The sequence below is a fragment of the Stegodyphus dumicola genome, chromosome 10 (genome assembly GCF_044657685.1).
Source record: "Stegodyphus dumicola isolate Sdum_Otavi_A_Nest chromosome 10, ASM4465768v1".
Classification (NCBI taxonomy): domain Eukaryota; kingdom Metazoa; phylum Arthropoda; class Arachnida; order Araneae; family Eresidae; genus Stegodyphus; species Stegodyphus dumicola.
The window spans coordinates 158,085,168-158,103,738 of NC_140777.1; the positions used below are offsets into that span (position 1 = coordinate 158,085,168).

General features: G+C 31.3%; 1 long non-coding RNA gene across 1 annotated transcript; it reads right to left on the reverse strand.

Annotated features, from left to right (window-relative positions):
* Positions 1-8,576: 8,576 nt before the first annotated feature.
* LOC146995169 (uncharacterized) lies at positions 8,577-12,441 on the reverse strand. The gene is made up of 2 exons (XR_015043593.1): positions 12,182-12,441; positions 8,577-10,505 (listed from the first exon to the last, which is right to left on the reverse strand). It is a non-coding gene; the product is annotated as an uncharacterized LOC146995169 (long non-coding RNA).
* Between the last annotated feature and the right edge of the window lie 6,130 nt (positions 12,442-18,571).

An 18,571-nucleotide genomic window follows, 5' to 3' on the forward strand; every position in this document is an offset into this window, starting at 1 on the left:
CAGGACAGTTCCATAGAAATCGAAAAAGGGACACTTTCACATGAAAGAAACATTCATAGTGTGATGGATACTACATATTTGTATAGTTTAGTGACATTTACGCAAAAATCACATCTTGGTTATTTTTCGATACTAACAACAGCGATTTTGATTATGAATTTGTTTTATAAAATTATAAGCTGTTGCAATACAAAAATATAGATTTTAAGAAAAATGTTATGCTTAAAAGAATAAAAAATACCTTACGGTACATTTAAAATTGTATACGTCTTTCGATACCCTTGATAGAGTACTCGCTACTTTTATTTTATTTTCCAAACGTCAAAATGTTTTAAATAAAACAAATTTTTTACACATCCATATATTATTGTAACATGTACCTTTTAAAATTTTTTAGAGGAGAGGCTTTATTGCTGCTCATTTTAAACCCATCGTTTTAATTTTATATATCTGAAAAATAATCACTTTGGGCTTACATGTTTTATAAATATAAAATTATGTATGTTAAAATATTTGTAATTAGGCACATAGGTCAGATTAAGTTTTTATTAAATAGAGTAACGCATGCAAGGGCTATCTGCCTAAAGAGAGAGATGCCATCGTGGAGGAATTTTGAAGAAAAACTGACCTTTGAGTGGGTATTAAAAATAATACTTATAATTTTCATTCAAATTATATTCATATATATTTTTTATGTAAAACTTTCAGGTGTATGCTAAATTAGTGTAAATTACTTTACACGAAAAATATAGTGAATGCACAGAAATTAAAGATTTGCACATGCCGGAAATGAAAAATAGGAAATATGTATGGGTATTTATGCATGTACTTGCAAAAAGCATGTATCTGCCTTTGACACAATACTTAAATATTCATTAAATTATTTATAAATGTATTTGAAATGAAGAATTCATTCACTTATAAACAACTGTAAAAGTACTGTGAAGAAATCTAATTATTAAATGTATCTAATTTATAATGATTATAAATGTTATCTAAATATATAATAACCTTAATATTGAATTGTAAACATAAATTGAAATCCTGTTGACAAATACGTTATAAAACTATTTAAGCAAGAATTGTTTGTATTGGAAATCAATCTGTTAAAAGGTATTGTAAAGCAAATGCTATGAGATGCGCACTTAAGAACATAATAAAGAGTTTTGAAATATGTATTGTTGAAATGAAGGGTAAAAAAAAAAATCTAATAAGTATAATTAAAAGAATTATTCCCCTTACATTTTATAATAACTCAGTTACAAGTTTTAAATAATACTTAAAAAAAAATTTATTTTATTCCCTTTCAGAAATGTTCAGAGAAAGTAAAGTACTATTTAATACCTATTTAATTATTAGGAATTAGCGAAATACTTATTTAAAGTATTTCGCTAATTCCTAATAATTCTCTAATTTAAAATGAACCGAATAGAGCATTAATTATAAATTTGACTTACATTTTTCGATTTAAAAGATGTCTCAGAAGCCAAAAAATCATGTCATATTTAAGAAAGTATTTTAGGAAGAAGCTCTATAAATAGAAAAGAAATGATGCATAATTTTAATATTAATAATACAATAAACTTTGATCTTAATTTTTGTACCTTAACCGAATAAAATCGAATTACCTTAATTTTTTTTTCTAATGTAATTAACGAAAACTTGTGAAAATATTTCATTCAAATTAAACCATTCTGAGAAAACTGTCCTGTGAAAAGTATAGCATTTAATTCCGTCCAGAATGAAATGTTGTTTTCACATACGTAGGACTCTGAAGTGTTGTAGAAAAAGAAAATATATGCATTTATATGTATATTTACGACGTAATTACAAAATATTTACATCCGAACGCGTCAAATCCCATAGAACTCAATGGTAAATGACCCAATGTTTTGGTCACTACGTAGGGATCGCCGTTGCTTCAGAGCAGGGTATGGGAGAAACTTGTTTAGGGCGACTCCAACTTACTTCCTACCTCCATGCTTTACACATGGGCATTTGATTCCCCCACCCCCGCGCATAATTAAACATGTGGAAAGAAAGTCCCGATTCTTAATTTCACTTCGGCACTAAACTTTTATTTAGTATTTTATTGGCTCGTTATTGAAGAAACAATCGTTTTAGCACACATTTGTAAGATCGAGAATTTAGCTCCAATCTCGTATCTGCTTGGTATACATCTCAAACCGAAACATTCTACATAGATACATCGTTGATTTTACACCTACTAATATTTTATATCCCTGGCGTCAACCTGGCGAATCATTATTTATTATAATTTGCTTTCATCACCGCATGTTTATCAACACCTGACAACTTGAATAATGACTCATGTAGCGATGCCTAAACAGTTTTTCTATATTAGTAATTGAATAACAAAGAGTATGGTAACTTTTTACGTTGACACTACGCTTGGCGATGATTACAGGTTTAAGTTAAATGCGCAAGAAATGTTGACGAGGAAAAATTTAACAAAAGTTTCTTTCTATATGCTAAAAGTAGATTTTCTTAATGATGCTCATAGGCCAAAAGATTACATTTAGTGCTATTTGAATTACGAATAACTGATTTGCGGTCTACATAAACCCAGCGCCAGGGCTCGTATGACTGCACCGGGCAGCAGAATTTAGGACTCGCAGGAGACTGCATCAGGCGGTAAGATATCTAGCGCCGACCCTCAATAAGCCTTAAGTATATATGGGATTTTATTTATTCAGGACTCAGATAAGCCTTAAGCATGTGCAAGAAATAGACATAAGTATAATAAATAACTAATACAATTCAGGCTTAATTGTCTCAGAGCGGAAAAGAAGCAAGACCAAATTTAGCGGAGTAACTTGTCTTTAGTCTCCAATTTCATGATACATAGCCAAATATGTATAGTGAACGAACGATGGCTAAATTTTATGATCAAAGTCGAGCATTTTAAAGGTTTTCGAATATCGCAAACCAAAGGTGAAATTTTCGAATTAAAGGATTTTATAAAGAAATGTGCAGAAGCGGTATTAAATGGAGATGATACAAAAGAAGTTTTTTATCGTGATGACAATGCTTCTCTATCAACAGTCAAGTTAATGGATTGCAAAATCTGTAGTATGATTCTAGATCCAGAAAATACCGATAGTGAAGAAAGTGACAAAGAGTTTACTGAAAACGAAAAAATTTCGATTGACAAGTTAGTCGGAATTCTCGTCACAGCAATTACAGGACTTCAGCAATGTAACTAAACAAGAAATTATGTCTGTCTGAAGAATTAAAGAGAAAGTATTAACCCAAAAAAACGAAGCAACCTAAACATCTTACATTGAAAGAAATGTTTAATAAAGGAAACAAATAAATATTGAGCCCTTTTTTTTTTGGATGCATTTATGATTCATTATTTCATAAATCACGATTTCATATTTTTAATTTTATAATTTCTACATGCCATCTTACTAGATTTAGGGGCGAATTGAAGTGCAACGCTTGTCATGGTAATCGCACTTGCATTGCAAAACCGAATTCAAGTGCAACGCTTTTCGGACACGCCTACTGAAAATACGTCACTACCATAGAGGAATTTTGCGGCTACTCCTGACCTGCCGCAAACTCTTAACAGCGACTGTAAACAAGATGGCTGAAGTGATTTTGCTCAGACGTTTAAGAAATCGGAGAAATGCTGATCGAATCGCTTGGCATTTAAGAGACAGTCGTAATGCTTTTGAAATGGTGGAGCGTGAATTCATCAGTTGATTCAGATTAAATCGGTTTGCTTCAATGAATTGAAACCTTTTCTGAAGGCAACTGCCAATGGATATTCTCTGCAAAAGCAGGTTTGTTTTTACTTCAGATTATGAAAACTGAAATACTTCTGGAAATGTTTCCGAATCAAAGACTATGCTTAAATGACCTATTTGAGAATATTATATATTTTTATACGTAAACACACAAATTTTTAATGTTATTGTATCAGGATTCTTTCTTTTTCATCCCGTTTTTTTTCGTAGTAATGATCGAAATCGTTAATTACTGCGAATTTTGGAATGCAGTAATAATATCACCATTAATTTATTGTTTTAATTACTCTAAAACGTAATCTCGGAAAAATTGTTTTTCTAACAGAAATTATGCATATGCCTGTCTTTGAGATATATATGTATATATTTGGGATTAGTTTTTTGGAATATTATATATTTTTTCATGGTTTTAGATGCGTGCATTTAATTTACATATGCTCTCAGAATTTCAGTGATATAGTAAATTAGTTTGCAGCAATAATTAATCTTTGATATGTATGCAATTAAAATTTCATAATTTAAATTAACTTTATATGAATAGAGAATATTTGTTAAATTCAAATTTCATTCTTTGCAGCAATGGCACATGAGAATTTTAACTTTACTTTTTATTCTTATTAAATTTAACTTTACTTTTTATTCTTATGAAACAATATATATATATATATATTCTGTAACTGTAGGGGGGAAAACCATGAATTTTTCTCAGTTGTTTAAACAGTTCCCATGTATAAAATAGTATTTCATCCGCCAAAATATTAGTTAATTTTCTCCTAATGTATAATGTCTTGCCTGTTCGTACAGTGTGATTAATGTCATAGTAATTTTGGATACTTTCTATAGATCTTGCATAATAACTACACATGTAAGTTATATACACATTCATAAATCTCTTATGATATGAAAAGTTATTGCAGACTTTTACATAACTATTAATAACTTGGTGACTTACCTTACTTCCGTAGACCATGATCAGAATTAAATAAACTTATAAGGTTATCATACTAAATTACACGAAAAGCAGCATGACATAAATAAATACAAAGAAATTAAATGTATTTACTGTACTAATAGATTATTATATTACATGACATTGGTTTTGCCCATGTATAATGGTAATGAAAGCCAGTTTTCCATAGAAAGTCCTCTACAGAGGCATCTGTTTTCTTAAGCAGATTGCTTTTACCACATTTCAGTGACCTTGATTTAAATATGAAACTGGATAATATTTTCTTTCTGCATGAAATGTGTTAACTGAGTTTTAGAAATATGAGCCGTCTTGCAGTTACTGTGATAATACTAATTTTTGGTACCTCCATATTATATCATCAACCATGAAAGTTGTGCTAATTACTGCTGTGGAATTCTGAGCCAGACATTTGTATACGGCAGTTACAATAAACCATACTCTCTCTGCAGAATACATGAAATAAACCTGCTGTGAAAGTATTGGACCCACTTCGTGAAAAAACATTCTTTCATTACTACTGTTTTATTTGCGGTCAAATTTTACTAAAAGCTCATTTTAGAATGCTATGAATACAAGTTGTCCACAGGTAATTGTTCCAATTTCTTACTGTTTTGTTCGCTATTTCCACATACAGTAGATGTTAATTCTTTCGACCAGCTGTAAAAGAACTGGAGTGCAATCACAAATGTGATTCTACCTAGCTTACCAAGAATTATTTTGGGTTACACACAAATGAAACCGCAGATGTTGCGAGTGTGGTGATATTAATTTTTGTTTTGTCTTCATTAACCGGAAAAATAAATTTTCCATTAATGGTGAAAAGGTAAGAAATATATGATAATAAGTATAATATTGTAGTCATTTCAAATTACTGCAAGAATGTTTCATTATATTCAAATAATAATAACAAAAAGATATCTATACTATAATTATAGTGATGTATAGATATTAAATAATACAAAATATTAAATAAATTTTAGAATCACCTATTTACTATAATTACTACAATTTAATAAAAAAAGGGTAGCTGTAATTTTTTTTTTTTTTTTTTTTTTTTTTTTTGTGTGTGTGTGTGTGTGTGTGTGTGTTTGTGTTTGTTTTAACGTTTTATTGCATATTTTTTAATAATGAAAAAACAGTGACATATTTTTGTTAAAAATGGAAAGTAAACTCCTTAAAAAGACTGATTTATTAATATATCAACTATATTTAATGTTAAAAATCTGTGTATTAAAATTTCAGATGAAACTTTCTTTTGACTGAGGATTTATGTTTTTCTAGGTATGGAATGCTGATCTGAGGGTTCTCTATGCTATAGGACAATGGCCAGGCAATACTCATGATGCATTTATATGGAGTGGACTGAAACAAAATCTAGATAGTATTTTGTCGCATCGTGCATATCTTTGGGAGATAGTGGATTATATTCCCATTTTATCACGGGAATATCTCTATAATGAGAAGCACAGAAAAGTTCGTGCAGCTATAGAGATCAAATCAAGATTTAGGGTACTGCACGATACTGGTGGAACACTATTGTATTCACAAAGCAAAATATGTAAAATGGTCATATCTGGTGGCCATTTTACATAATATATGCTTAAGGTATTGTGTTGAAAATCCTGAGATTGATGTGTTTGAAGATGATGAGTTGGTACCTTCAGAAAGTTTTCAGTCAGTGCATGTTGAAATTGCATTGCACAATGAATTATCTTTAAATTTTGAAACTCGATAATAAAAACCCAAAGTGGGCAACAATGAACCTCTGGCAAAGGTGAAACCCCCTTCATGGATAATAAAGAATATATTATGAAAAAAATTACTTTCATAATATATTCTTGGGGACCCACAAGCCATGGTTTATATTTAAACCTGTAACTAAATGCATTTAAGTAAAATACATTTAAGTAAAATCATGAGTGTATAATAAATTGTTTTTCAGCCAAAAAAAGAGAAGGGGAAAAATAAATACAGTTTGATTCACTTACTTTTTAGTACGCGACTCAACATTGTTATTGTAAACTAGACATTAGCCATACTTTAATAGTTGTCATCTCTGTATTTTTAGAACTTCGAAATTAGAATGTCAATTTTATCTGCCATTGTTATGGAGCTGTAGGATATCAAATGTTATTTCTTCAATGATAAAAAGAAATGAAATTTTTAATACCACATCTCATTCATATAACTTATTAACATAATTGAAAAACAATTTAATTCATTTCGTGTTATATCTGAAAATTAAAATTTGTAATACATTGACTAAAGATTCTTACAGGTCTTATTCCCATTTTCCTCCAGGAAAAAGATAACTGCTGTGTAAAATGCATAAATATTTTCACGAGACTTATAATAGTGGTATTAGAATTATTATAATGTTTATGTCATATAATGGATTTCCCTAAATGATTTTAATTTATAATAATAATCCTAAATAATTTTATTAGTCCTGGTTTCAAATGCATACTGACAACTTTTATCATTATTGTTCTTCCCTCTGAATTTCTTGTTTCCATCATTTATGTTTAAAAACTCTTGACTACCAGAAATAACTTAATAGGCTTGATATATATATATATTTTAGTGTTGGGTACGCCAGTCATGATTTACAATAGTAAGTCACTATAAATTAGCATTGCACTTAATTTATCTTAAACTTAGCAATAAGATTTACTGCACCGAAATTCAGTTTCTTCCAAAAAGTCAAATGTTTCCCTTTCGTCCCCTTCCGTGGGACAAGATAGAAAATTTCCATGTGACAATACACATTTAATAGCATAAGAACTTCATGCTTATTTATTATAGTATAAATTAAAACTGACAAATTCTGTCAAAGATATTTAAATGTATTTCCTAAAAACAATTATTTCACTCTATACTGTTTATGTCTTCTTGGGGGTGGCAAAACAAATATTGGACAGTTCAATTTTCCTCCACCATTCCTGTGAGCGTATTCTTCGATTAAGCAGGGTTTTGCTCCAATTCCTGATTAGCATAATATGTAAAGAATAAACAGCTTATGATTTATGCCTCCATATCCTCTTGTATTATTTAAAGAACATACATTTTTCTTTTAATTCTAGATTTTAAAACATTAAAGTAAGGGAAAGATTGTTTGCTGAATTTAGATTTATATCATCATTATGCATTCACTATAATAACTTACTGCATACTTACCTCAGTGGGTTTGCCATTAAAAGAAATACATTTAAGTAAAATCATGAGTGTGTAATAAATTGTTTTTCAGCCAAAAAAAGAGAAGGGGGAAAATAAATACAGTTTGATTCACTTACTTTTTAGTACGCGACTCAACATTGTTATTGTAAACTAGACATTAGCCATACTTTAATAGTTGTCATCTCTGTATTTTTAGAACTTCGAAATTAGAATGTCAATTTTATCTGCCATTGTTATGGAGCTGTAGGATATCAAATGTTATTTCTTCAATGATAAAAAGAAATGAAATTTTTAATACCACATCTCATTCATATAACTTATTAACATAATTGAAAAACAATTTAATTCATTTCGTGTTATATCTGAAAATTAAAATTTGTAATACATTGACTAAAGATTCTTACAGGTCTTATTCCCATTTTCCTCCAGGAAAAAGATAACTGCTGTGTAAAATGCATAAATATTTTCACGAGACTTATAATAGTGGTATTAGAATTATTATAATGTTTATGTCATATAATGGATTTGTGAATTTCTTTTAAATAATTTTTATAATCACAAAATTTTATAAAATTAAGAAAGTAGTAAATTTTACAATTAAAATGTGAATCCCACACTGCTGAAATACATACAAGAATGAAAACACTGTAATATTTGAAATGCATGATTTATTTTTTAATAAATTAATAATTATATTTTGATTTTCTATGACAGCAGACTGATTTGCAACTGATTGCTTATACAAGTCACATATTTCACACAGTACATTAATATATTCTTCTGCGTTTTAATTATTTCCTTTTCTGCAGCTGTAATATCATCTCTCTTCCTTTTTTCTCTTCGGTCTCCTGCTTCGAATAGTTGAGCTTCTATCTGAGGGAAAATTTTAAAATATTAATTCAAATTCAAATATTCTTAATTTTTATATTTCATAATGTAAAATACTTTTTATAATTAATTAAACAATGAAACTTCTCTAAAAAGGAACAATTCATAATATTGATTTCTTTAACTTTCAATTTTTTTCCCTTTATAATTTTTAAGACTGTTTATAGATCAAGAGGATTTAATGATTATTATTTTAAATTCTTAAAATCTTGTTGTTAATAAAAGACATACTCTGTATATAATGTTCGCAATAAAGAATTGAAATAACTCTTTTGTATGAGAAATATTAATTTACATCTGTTATAATTAATTTATACCAGCAGTTCTCAGCCGGTGGTATGCAAAGAAACAAAATATTTTTAACTATGAAATTCAAAAATCTCATAAAGAAAAGAATAGTTAATAGAAATTTCCTTTGATCGAAATTGACTTGAAGGTTTGGAAAATGACTCACTTGTTAACTTTTGGCTGAACCGAAAAAAAGAATTTAAAGGCATTTCAAATAAAGCTATCAAATTTGTATTGTCTTTTCGCACAACCTGTTTGTGTGAAAAATGATTTTTTCCGTGTTAAATTTGAAATATAAATACTCATCAAAATAAAAAGTGGATCCTAATTTACCATTAAATGAAATAAGAGCAGACATAAAGAAATTAAATATTAAAGTATTATAACTGAAATTTTGATAATCAAGTGAATAATTAATTTAATTAAATTTAATTTTGATAATTAAGTAATCATCAGTTTTTAATCTAATAGTTCTTTATGTGTACATATTTAATACAAAGAGTGTGCAAATGGCAATATATATTATATATATATATGTTTTTAATATTTCTATTGAGGAATTGAAAAATAATCATTGTAAAATTAGTGGTAGTCTTAATGTTTGTCAGTTTTTGCTTAGATGGTACACTACAGTCAAAAGGTTGAAAACTGCTGATTTATACCATTAAAGTTTTTCTGTTGGGAGGAAAAGGAAAAGAAGAATGCAGAAAACATTAGATTTTATGTAATAGATACAAACTTGTCATTCCTAAATGCCATTGCAGATTTCCTCGTGATAAAGGTGTGGAATTTTCTAATGTAAAAAAGAAAAAAGCATAAAATAAGCACAATTTACTCAACAATCTTGACTGAAATAGACATGCTTTCAGAGATAGCATAAAGCAAGAAAAGTTTGCTCAACAATCTTGATTGAAATATACATGCTTTCAGAAATAATATACAAAGCATACTGCATAATCAAAGTTATGAGTTTATATACTATGAGATACTATACATGTTTATAATATACCACGTTCCTGTACACCTAACACCTCGTCCACAATTTTCTATACAATTCATTAAAGATAGTTCCTGAAACATAACTGACTTAAGAGAAACATGCATACTTCTAATTTATGCACAACAATTTGAAAAACATTAATTTCAGGTAAAGAGCTACATGTATTATATCAAAGAAAGAATGAATAAGTGTAATTTGCCTTTATCCTACAAATACTTAAAAACATTTACATTAAAAAAATGAATTCTACATAATGGTAGCAAATTTTTAATGAAAAACAAAACAAGAGTTGAAAACTTAATGCAGTTTTTGTCAATATTTTACTCTCTTAAAATTTATATAAATGTATAGAAACTTGAAATGCATACCGCATTTGGCTGGAAAACTTGTGGTATTGTACTGCACTCTAGGGAAAGGGAAAAAGTATACAATGAAACAATCATAAGAATAAAAGATATTTGCATATTATTGAAACCAGCTTAATAAAAGTTACCAAATTTTCAAAAATGTGCCAACTCTGACAACGATTATGTATCAAAATTTTTCAGGTAACATGCTCATGACAATTTTTCATTCAAGCAATGTCACCATTTTCATATGTGTTTCTTATGTTGTATTTCAAGTTCCAATGGATTTTAGATATGAATAGTTGTTTTAGATTAATTTCAGATTTAAAATACTGCTTGTGGAGCTTACCATCAAAAGACGAAGCTGTGTTAAAAGTTCTGCAGGAATAGAACATTTTAGTACAAAAATTTCTAATGGAAACAACTATGAGATGAATTTGGTACATAGACAAGGCATGCAGTATCAAGTTTATGTAATTCTCTGATTTTTTTTTTTTTTTTTTTTTTTTTTTTTAAGTGAAAACAGATCACTTGGCACAAGTGCTCAAAATTTAGACAAAAAATTTGTGGAAAATATATTTTTTTTAAACTATCATATAATTTTTATTTAATAATTCAAATTAGTATTTTAAAATTTGTTAAATGTTTTTTCCTTTGATATGTTGATAACATTTTGCCAACTTAGATAAATATTGATAGTTTGGTTATGCTAAAAGCAAGCTGCAAAAACAACGTACTTCTCCTGATAAGTATTTTTCTCTTTTCACTTATAAAGACCACCAAACTGATCCAGGTGTTTGTGTTAATATGTTAAGTACCAAAAAATATTGAAGAATGCACAATGAAAGATGGCAACCAGTATGGTAAAAGATATAATTAATATATGCAATGAAAGAAATCTTATTAAAAGACGACTTTCATTATCAGCAGAGAAGCATGACACAGTTACAGTAAAGAAATTAAGCTTTTGTTTCTGCACTTGTAGCTTTTAATAGCCAAAAATTGTTTTTTGAAATTTTATGAAATAAATAAATCTGAACATAACTGATATCAAATGAGAATGGGTCTAAACTTTCACTTAAGAAGCAGAAAGTGTACTGTAAATGCACAATATAATGAGCAGAACACAAAGCATAATTTATAAATTAACCTTTACTCTGGATGTATATATTACATTAATATCACATTAGAATTATCAAAGTTTCATATAATTTTTTATTTATTGTATTACATTGAAATACCTGTAATTTCATTTTTATATTTTCCCAACGATGTACAATATAAATCTAAAAATTGCTCTTAACTGTTTCATCACATAATGAATGTCTAAGGGAAGGAATGCCTGCGTGGAAGACTAAGGAAAACTTAGTATTCATGTTATACATTGAAAAAATGAAGAAAACACTCATGCAGCCAGCTTTTTCACCTGGATTTAAAGAGAGACTGGAATAGCGGTGTTCAGCAGGCTTATCTGCTTGTAGATAGATGGGCTTATTAATTACTATATAATTTAAGAACTAGTTAATTTTCATATGGTAAACATGCCTACTGTCACTGAAGAATCATGCATCTGCATTAAACAATAAAAATATAACACAAATTTGAATTTTAAATTAAACTTACTATTAGAAGAATTAAAACCAAATGCTTTAATTTGAAAATGGGAAAAAAATGTGGTTTATATTTGAAAAAGCAAGGATTTTTGTCTGAAAAGTAAAATATATTTTACACACACCTGTTGCTGTAGATTACTTTGGAGGGAATTTTCTATGGGATAAAGTAAATAAAGTTGTACACATTAAAAGAAATATATTTCTTTCGCTTTCAGGACTGGAACAATTCGTTACACCACACTACAACGCAGTAAACACTTGACCATAAGCTCAGAGAAATCATGGGAACTGATGTTTTTTGTTTACATCGACACGCAGTCTCATTGGATATTGATGTAGTTTATCGGACAAGCTCTCCTGGCACGAGAGCAAACCAGCTCCCCATTGCAATTTTGACGTCATCAGTTACCAGAGCGGTAAAGAGTTGCACTTGAATTCGACTTTAGCAGACGATAGCAGGAACGCCTCTTGCGAGCTAACATTTGCAATTTATCAGAGCGTTGCACTTGAATTCGCCCCTTAAACTGATGATCTAATATCCGGTATCGCGGAAGTCCCGATGAGTCTGGATCTCAGACTTTGTACTATAATCACTTTTAGTCGTGCAAAAAAGGACGGTACACTGTATATTATAGAAGTTAAAGCAAGGCCAACTTATACTCAAAGCCTGCTAGTGTGAAAATATTCTGTTGTGTTTTCGGTGGCCTCTATGAAATTTCTACTGACCGCAAGATGGCGCTACACTTTGCGATGTTTGCAATGAGCAGAAATGCAACAGAAACAAATATTGCCTTGTTATATGCAAAATTTGAAAACGATTAGTCAGTATAGTAGTCAGAAGTTATACATTTCTTTTTAATAAAAATCTTATTGCGTGCTTACAGGTTCGTAATAAATTGAATACACAAGTCAGATGAAAAGTGAATAAAATTTATTCTTATCACAACAAGTAGAAACAAAATGCTTAAATTTCCTTAGAGATATTCGTACAATATCTCACAGTAATTATCTTTTAAACTATTAACACATTCAAAAGAACTTAATTCAATACAGAGAAAGCTAATCCGATTTCACCGCAAATTCGCTACAGTAAACAACAACAGTTTTCTAAACAAACTGAACTGAGATTTTTTCCTCCAGCTTTAACAAGCTTTTTAATCAGCATGAGAATATTCTCTTATTTTCTCGATTTTTCTGGATAAGAAAAGTAATTACGAGATATCTCTGTATTAAATGCGCGTGCTTCTGCATTTTTCTTTTTCTTCGGCGTAGCTTTTTCATCAAATGTATCGCGCGCACCATTGCACGGGGAAATGAAACTATTTGATAACATTTCTATTAAAAATAGCAAAATTAAATACAAAACCCGTAACACTGCCCCCTTCCCAAGACTGCACGTCCCGGGCAGTACAATTCCTGGACAGGAAGTAAAACTTACAGCTAAGACATCAATGCAATAAGGAACATCACATTACAATAACAAGCAACATAGACAACAAGTGTAAATACAGTCTTCTCAAGTGCTATCAAATACAAATCAAATGAGTGTATAAATTTTACAAATTTAGAAACAAAAAGGACTATGGTCTTATACTATTTACATTATATACACTACGTACTATAGCCATAGTAAGGAGCTAACCTGTCGTAATGAACTACTTTAGGTTTAGAGTTCGATGACTTACGGATTCAAACCACGACGTCGTTCAGTCTGTTTAGGACAGTATAAGGACCATCCCAAGGCTGCAGTTTCGGATTGAGTCCTTTTCCTCAAATCGGGTTTCACAACCACACCATTGTATCCTTCGTTGAATCGATGTCCAGAGTTCTCGTGTCGTATCGTGTCTTTACCGTCGCCAAGTTGACTCGCTCTTGCATTAGTTCAAACCGGTCCTGGAGATCTTGGATGTAATTTTCAGACGATGAAGGTGCATCTGGAGAGCGACCAAACAAAAGATCCCATGGCAGACGAGGGTCACGATCGATGAGCATCTGGGATGGGGAATATCCGGTAGTCTCGTATTTCTCTTCGACCCTAGTATGATTTCGGCAGCTTTCTGTGCAGGATCTTTCAGACAAGACGTCGACGTTTCCAGGTGAGTATCCCTTCTGATGATGGATGGCTATATTCTCTGATGCTGAAAGCAGGCTGTTGTTTTTCAAGTCCAAGGAGAAATTGTATTTCCTTAAAAAGTCTAGTATGCAGGGATCTGTAATTTCGAGTATACAGGGATCTGTAATTTTTGCCACATATGCCGTATTATAGTAGGCGGCATTTCCAAAGGTGATGTTAACGTTTAACTTCCCATTTATGTCTCAATCTTATCACCAGACTCAATCTGCAGTCTAACACAGGATGGCGTCCAAATGAGTTTTACTTTAAATCATTCAGCCAAATCTTTCTGAATGATGGTAACATTAGCTCCTGTGTCAATGATAATACTGCAAGGAACTTCACTGATATATCCATTGATGGACAGTCCGTTACTTTTGCCACTCACTGTAGAAATCTTGAGCACTTTAAAACATGGTTTTTCATTATCTGGCAACCTTTGCTCTTCGATATGGTCATTAATTTGTTTCCTGCGTCGTTGCTGGGAAATGGTCTTATTTTCCGTACCCTGGGGTGTTCTGCAGTCCCTTCGTACGTGGTCTTCAGCTCCGCTTTTCCAGCACTTTGGTTTCTTGTCACTCTTTTCTGTCTCATGGCATTAAATTGATTGTTTAAATCGTCTGTATTTTCCGTACTCTGGGATGTTTTGCAATTACTTCGTATGTGGCCTTCAACAGCGAAGTTCCACCACTTTAGAATTTTTTTTCACTCCTCAGTTTCAGTTTTCTTTTCAGTTTTCGCAGTTCCAGCACTTTGGTTTCTTGTCACTATTCCCATCTCGTGGCGGCCCACCAGCGGTCGAGCTGTAAAATCGTTGAACACTGGTAGTTCGGTTCGAGGTTCGAATCCCGCTAACGGGCTGGCTGCATGAGCGTTTTCGTGGTTTTCCCCATGTGTAACGTGTATACGATCACTAGACCGTCAATCTCGGAACGCCTGCTATTGTTAGCTGGGCGAGTTCAATATACGCAGGCGAGAGGAATAGAAAGGAAAGGTTCCGGAATGGTTTCCAACGGAAATAATTGGATCGTGGAATGGCTTTCAGTGGGTACTAGGGAAAAAAGGGATATGTTCGCTGACTTATTCCCGAACCGTGGAAGGAGTTTCACTGCTTATTTTTATGCTCCAGGTTTTATTGAATATTTGTAACTGTAAAGTTTTTATTTACTTAAGGTATTGTAGAAAATTGTAACTTTAAAAAAAGGGCAGAAAATCAATAAGAATAATAAATAATACACTTACTAACGAAACGCTTAGCTACCCTCACAAAGTAGGAGCCCGTTCATAAAAGGCGCTCAATCCCGGAACGACTGAAATTCCCTATACTCAAAATTCCTTTTCCTTTCTCCTCTTAGCTCATCCCTACAAATCTTGGACACTTCCGGCAAACAATAGAATTCGTTCCGGGATTGAGCGCCTACTTATACGAGCCAGTTCCCTTTAGAAAGTCTTCCACGAAGGCATCCCTCCCCTTAGGCAAATAGCCCTAGTGTGCTTTGCCGTATTCTCAATACACCACCAACCCATCTCATGGCATTTAATTAACTGTTTAAATTGTCTGTCTTATTTTCCGTGCTCTGTGGTGTTCTGCAGTTCCTTCATATGTGGCCTTCAACACCGCAGTTTCAGCATTTTAGGATTGATTTCTTGTCACTAATATTTCGTCTCAAAGCATTGAGTTGTCTGGTTATATCGTATAGACTCTAGACGAAAAGTGACTTCATTCCTTGGCTCCTGGACTAGAACAGTTCTGATTGGGTGGCGGTCTCTACGAGTTGCTTGCTGGGCTGCCTTGAATTTCATGCAGTACACTAGGGCACTTTTTAAATCTTTAACCTCCGTCATTCGTAGAGCTTTCTGTATTTCGAAATCTCGGATACTATCAACGAAGTACTGCAGGAACAGGATTTCTCTCGTTTCTGATGGACAGTCCGTAAAAGCAAGACAAGAGAGCCTTTCAACATCGGTGGCGAGTTTCGGAAATTAGCTGCCAGAAATTTAGCCGGAACTTTCCGTTTTAGCTGCCAGAGATAGCAGCTGTTTCTACTAATTTCGCACCCCTGTAAACCTCCAAAATTCTTACAAGTTTAATCATTTTGTCTTCATGCCATACTGTTTACGTGCAATAAATATCTTTTTTGTATATGCTTTCCGTCATGGTGTTGCAATACTAATGGCCAGCAATGTATAAACGCCAGCTATTTGATCCCGATTCTTTTTTCCTGCTTGCATTTAGATATAAGCTATTTTGAATTGTACTTTTTAGAGCTATTTATTCTATTCTGAATTAAAGATAATTTAGAGCATATGTTTTACTTTTCAATTATTTATATAATGCGAAGTTAGCCGATAGCTTCAGAACATACACGATTTCAGCGCAAAATTTTATACTAAATTCAGCGCAAAATTTTCATTATATTCCTATCAGTTGTCCTGTGGAAAAGAGAAAAATTATTACTAAAAGAGATTTAAATTTAGGTCCTAAAGACTTTTTTTTTAATTATTATCAAATAATTATTTTTTGGAAATATTAAAAGGTTAAATAATGCGGATTTAGAGATCTGAAGAGTAAATGCAGCATTATAGATATTAAAAATAAGGCTAAAATTATTAGGCGGAAAAAAAAGCAACCTTAATTTGACACAGAATTGGAATAAAACTCAAAACTAAAGTTGCTTTTTTGCCTAATTTTAGCATAAAAATGGTGTGTTTCTCTTCTAACTACAATTGTGCTTTAAATTTGATAGGTGTAACATTAAAAAATAGAAATTGAATTAAATATATTGCAGCAATTTACATTTTCAATGTTAGAGAATCTTGAATTGTTCCAATGAAAATAATGAAATTTTTGATACAGCTACACATTAAGTCAAACATTATGCTTTTTGTTATAAAGAAATTTGTTATAAAGAAAAGAGACAGGTATAGATATAACATATGTTTCAAAAACACAAACAATGTAATAACTCTCATAATCACAATATACACTTCAGAAAACATTTAGTTTTGTATATCAAGTGTAAAATTTAAAAATTAGGTTGAATATAAATAATATAACCATCACACATGCCCACAATATAAGTAGAATGAAGTATATACACAATTTTAGAGCCTAGCCTGCGAGGATTTGCAGGCTTTTTGCCAGCTGCCTTTAAATCATGGCATCTTGGAGGTAAAAATATCAGTGAAGGTGTCACAGAGACAAGATATGAAAAACTCAAGAAAGCAAACTAAGTATAGCCCTTAAATGTATAGCAACTAGATATTTTTACCCACATACAATATTAAACAGAATGACATGTGTATAAAATTTTATGTCTGGTAGTGTGAGATACTATAGTCTGTATGACTTTTTAATAGTCAAGAACATAAATTAGAAATTCTGTTAACTATCTAGCATTAATTACCATACTCATACGTAGCATTAATTTTCTACTCTATTTTCAGCTTTTGAAAGTTAAAAGTTTCTTTCTTACTTTTTTTATCAAAAATAATAATAATAATAATAATTAATCCAAAAATATGAAATATAGAGGTAAACATATTCCTCATCATTGATTTCACTTACAAATCATTATGCGAGTATGCATTTGCAACTTTTAAAAGCCTGAAAAACACATGTCTGTGATGATTTATTGTCCTGCGATAGGGGGGTTATGCAAGGAAAATGTTGTCAATTATGAATATATATCATTTGTACCCAGAGAATCCAACATTGCTGGTCAAATACATGCTGCGAATTAGGTTTTATTATCATCTTATCTCATGCCATAAATTCCCATTAGGAGCAGAAATAATTTTTTCATCATTAAAGGCTAAATTTTATCAGCAAGTGTAAGGAAGTAAAATTCATAAGCCGAACCAAATGGAACACAGTGTGTAGTGACGCTGACTGCTGTACCGATGGGCCTGAATTCAAATCCCGGAGAAAGTATGGATGTTTGTAAGCATAGACAGCCTGCATGGTAAGGAGCTACTCAAAATACATGGCGGACCAAAATCATCTGAAGAGAATGATGATGGGGGAAAGAGGGGTGGGAGACCATTGGAATTCCAATGATTTGACATGGCATGGAAGCTTAGCAGTTACTAAGGCCCACCATTACTAATATGCTTACATGGATGCACAATTGCCAACTGTGTCCGTATAAGATTTATTCAAACCATCAAGACCTCTTTGATGGTCCTATCCATTTAGACAAAATTTTAACTTATTTCTTCATTTCCGCAAGCATTTTGTGCATGGTATCGTAATTGCGTGTCATCTATGATAAGTTTTGCAAATGCTTCTATGTACATTTAATTGTTCCTAGTCCTTTATCTTGGGGTGATCCTCAGTAAAACTCTATCATTGTACCCACACATAACAATCTATCCTTAATAAGTTTCGAGTTACTAA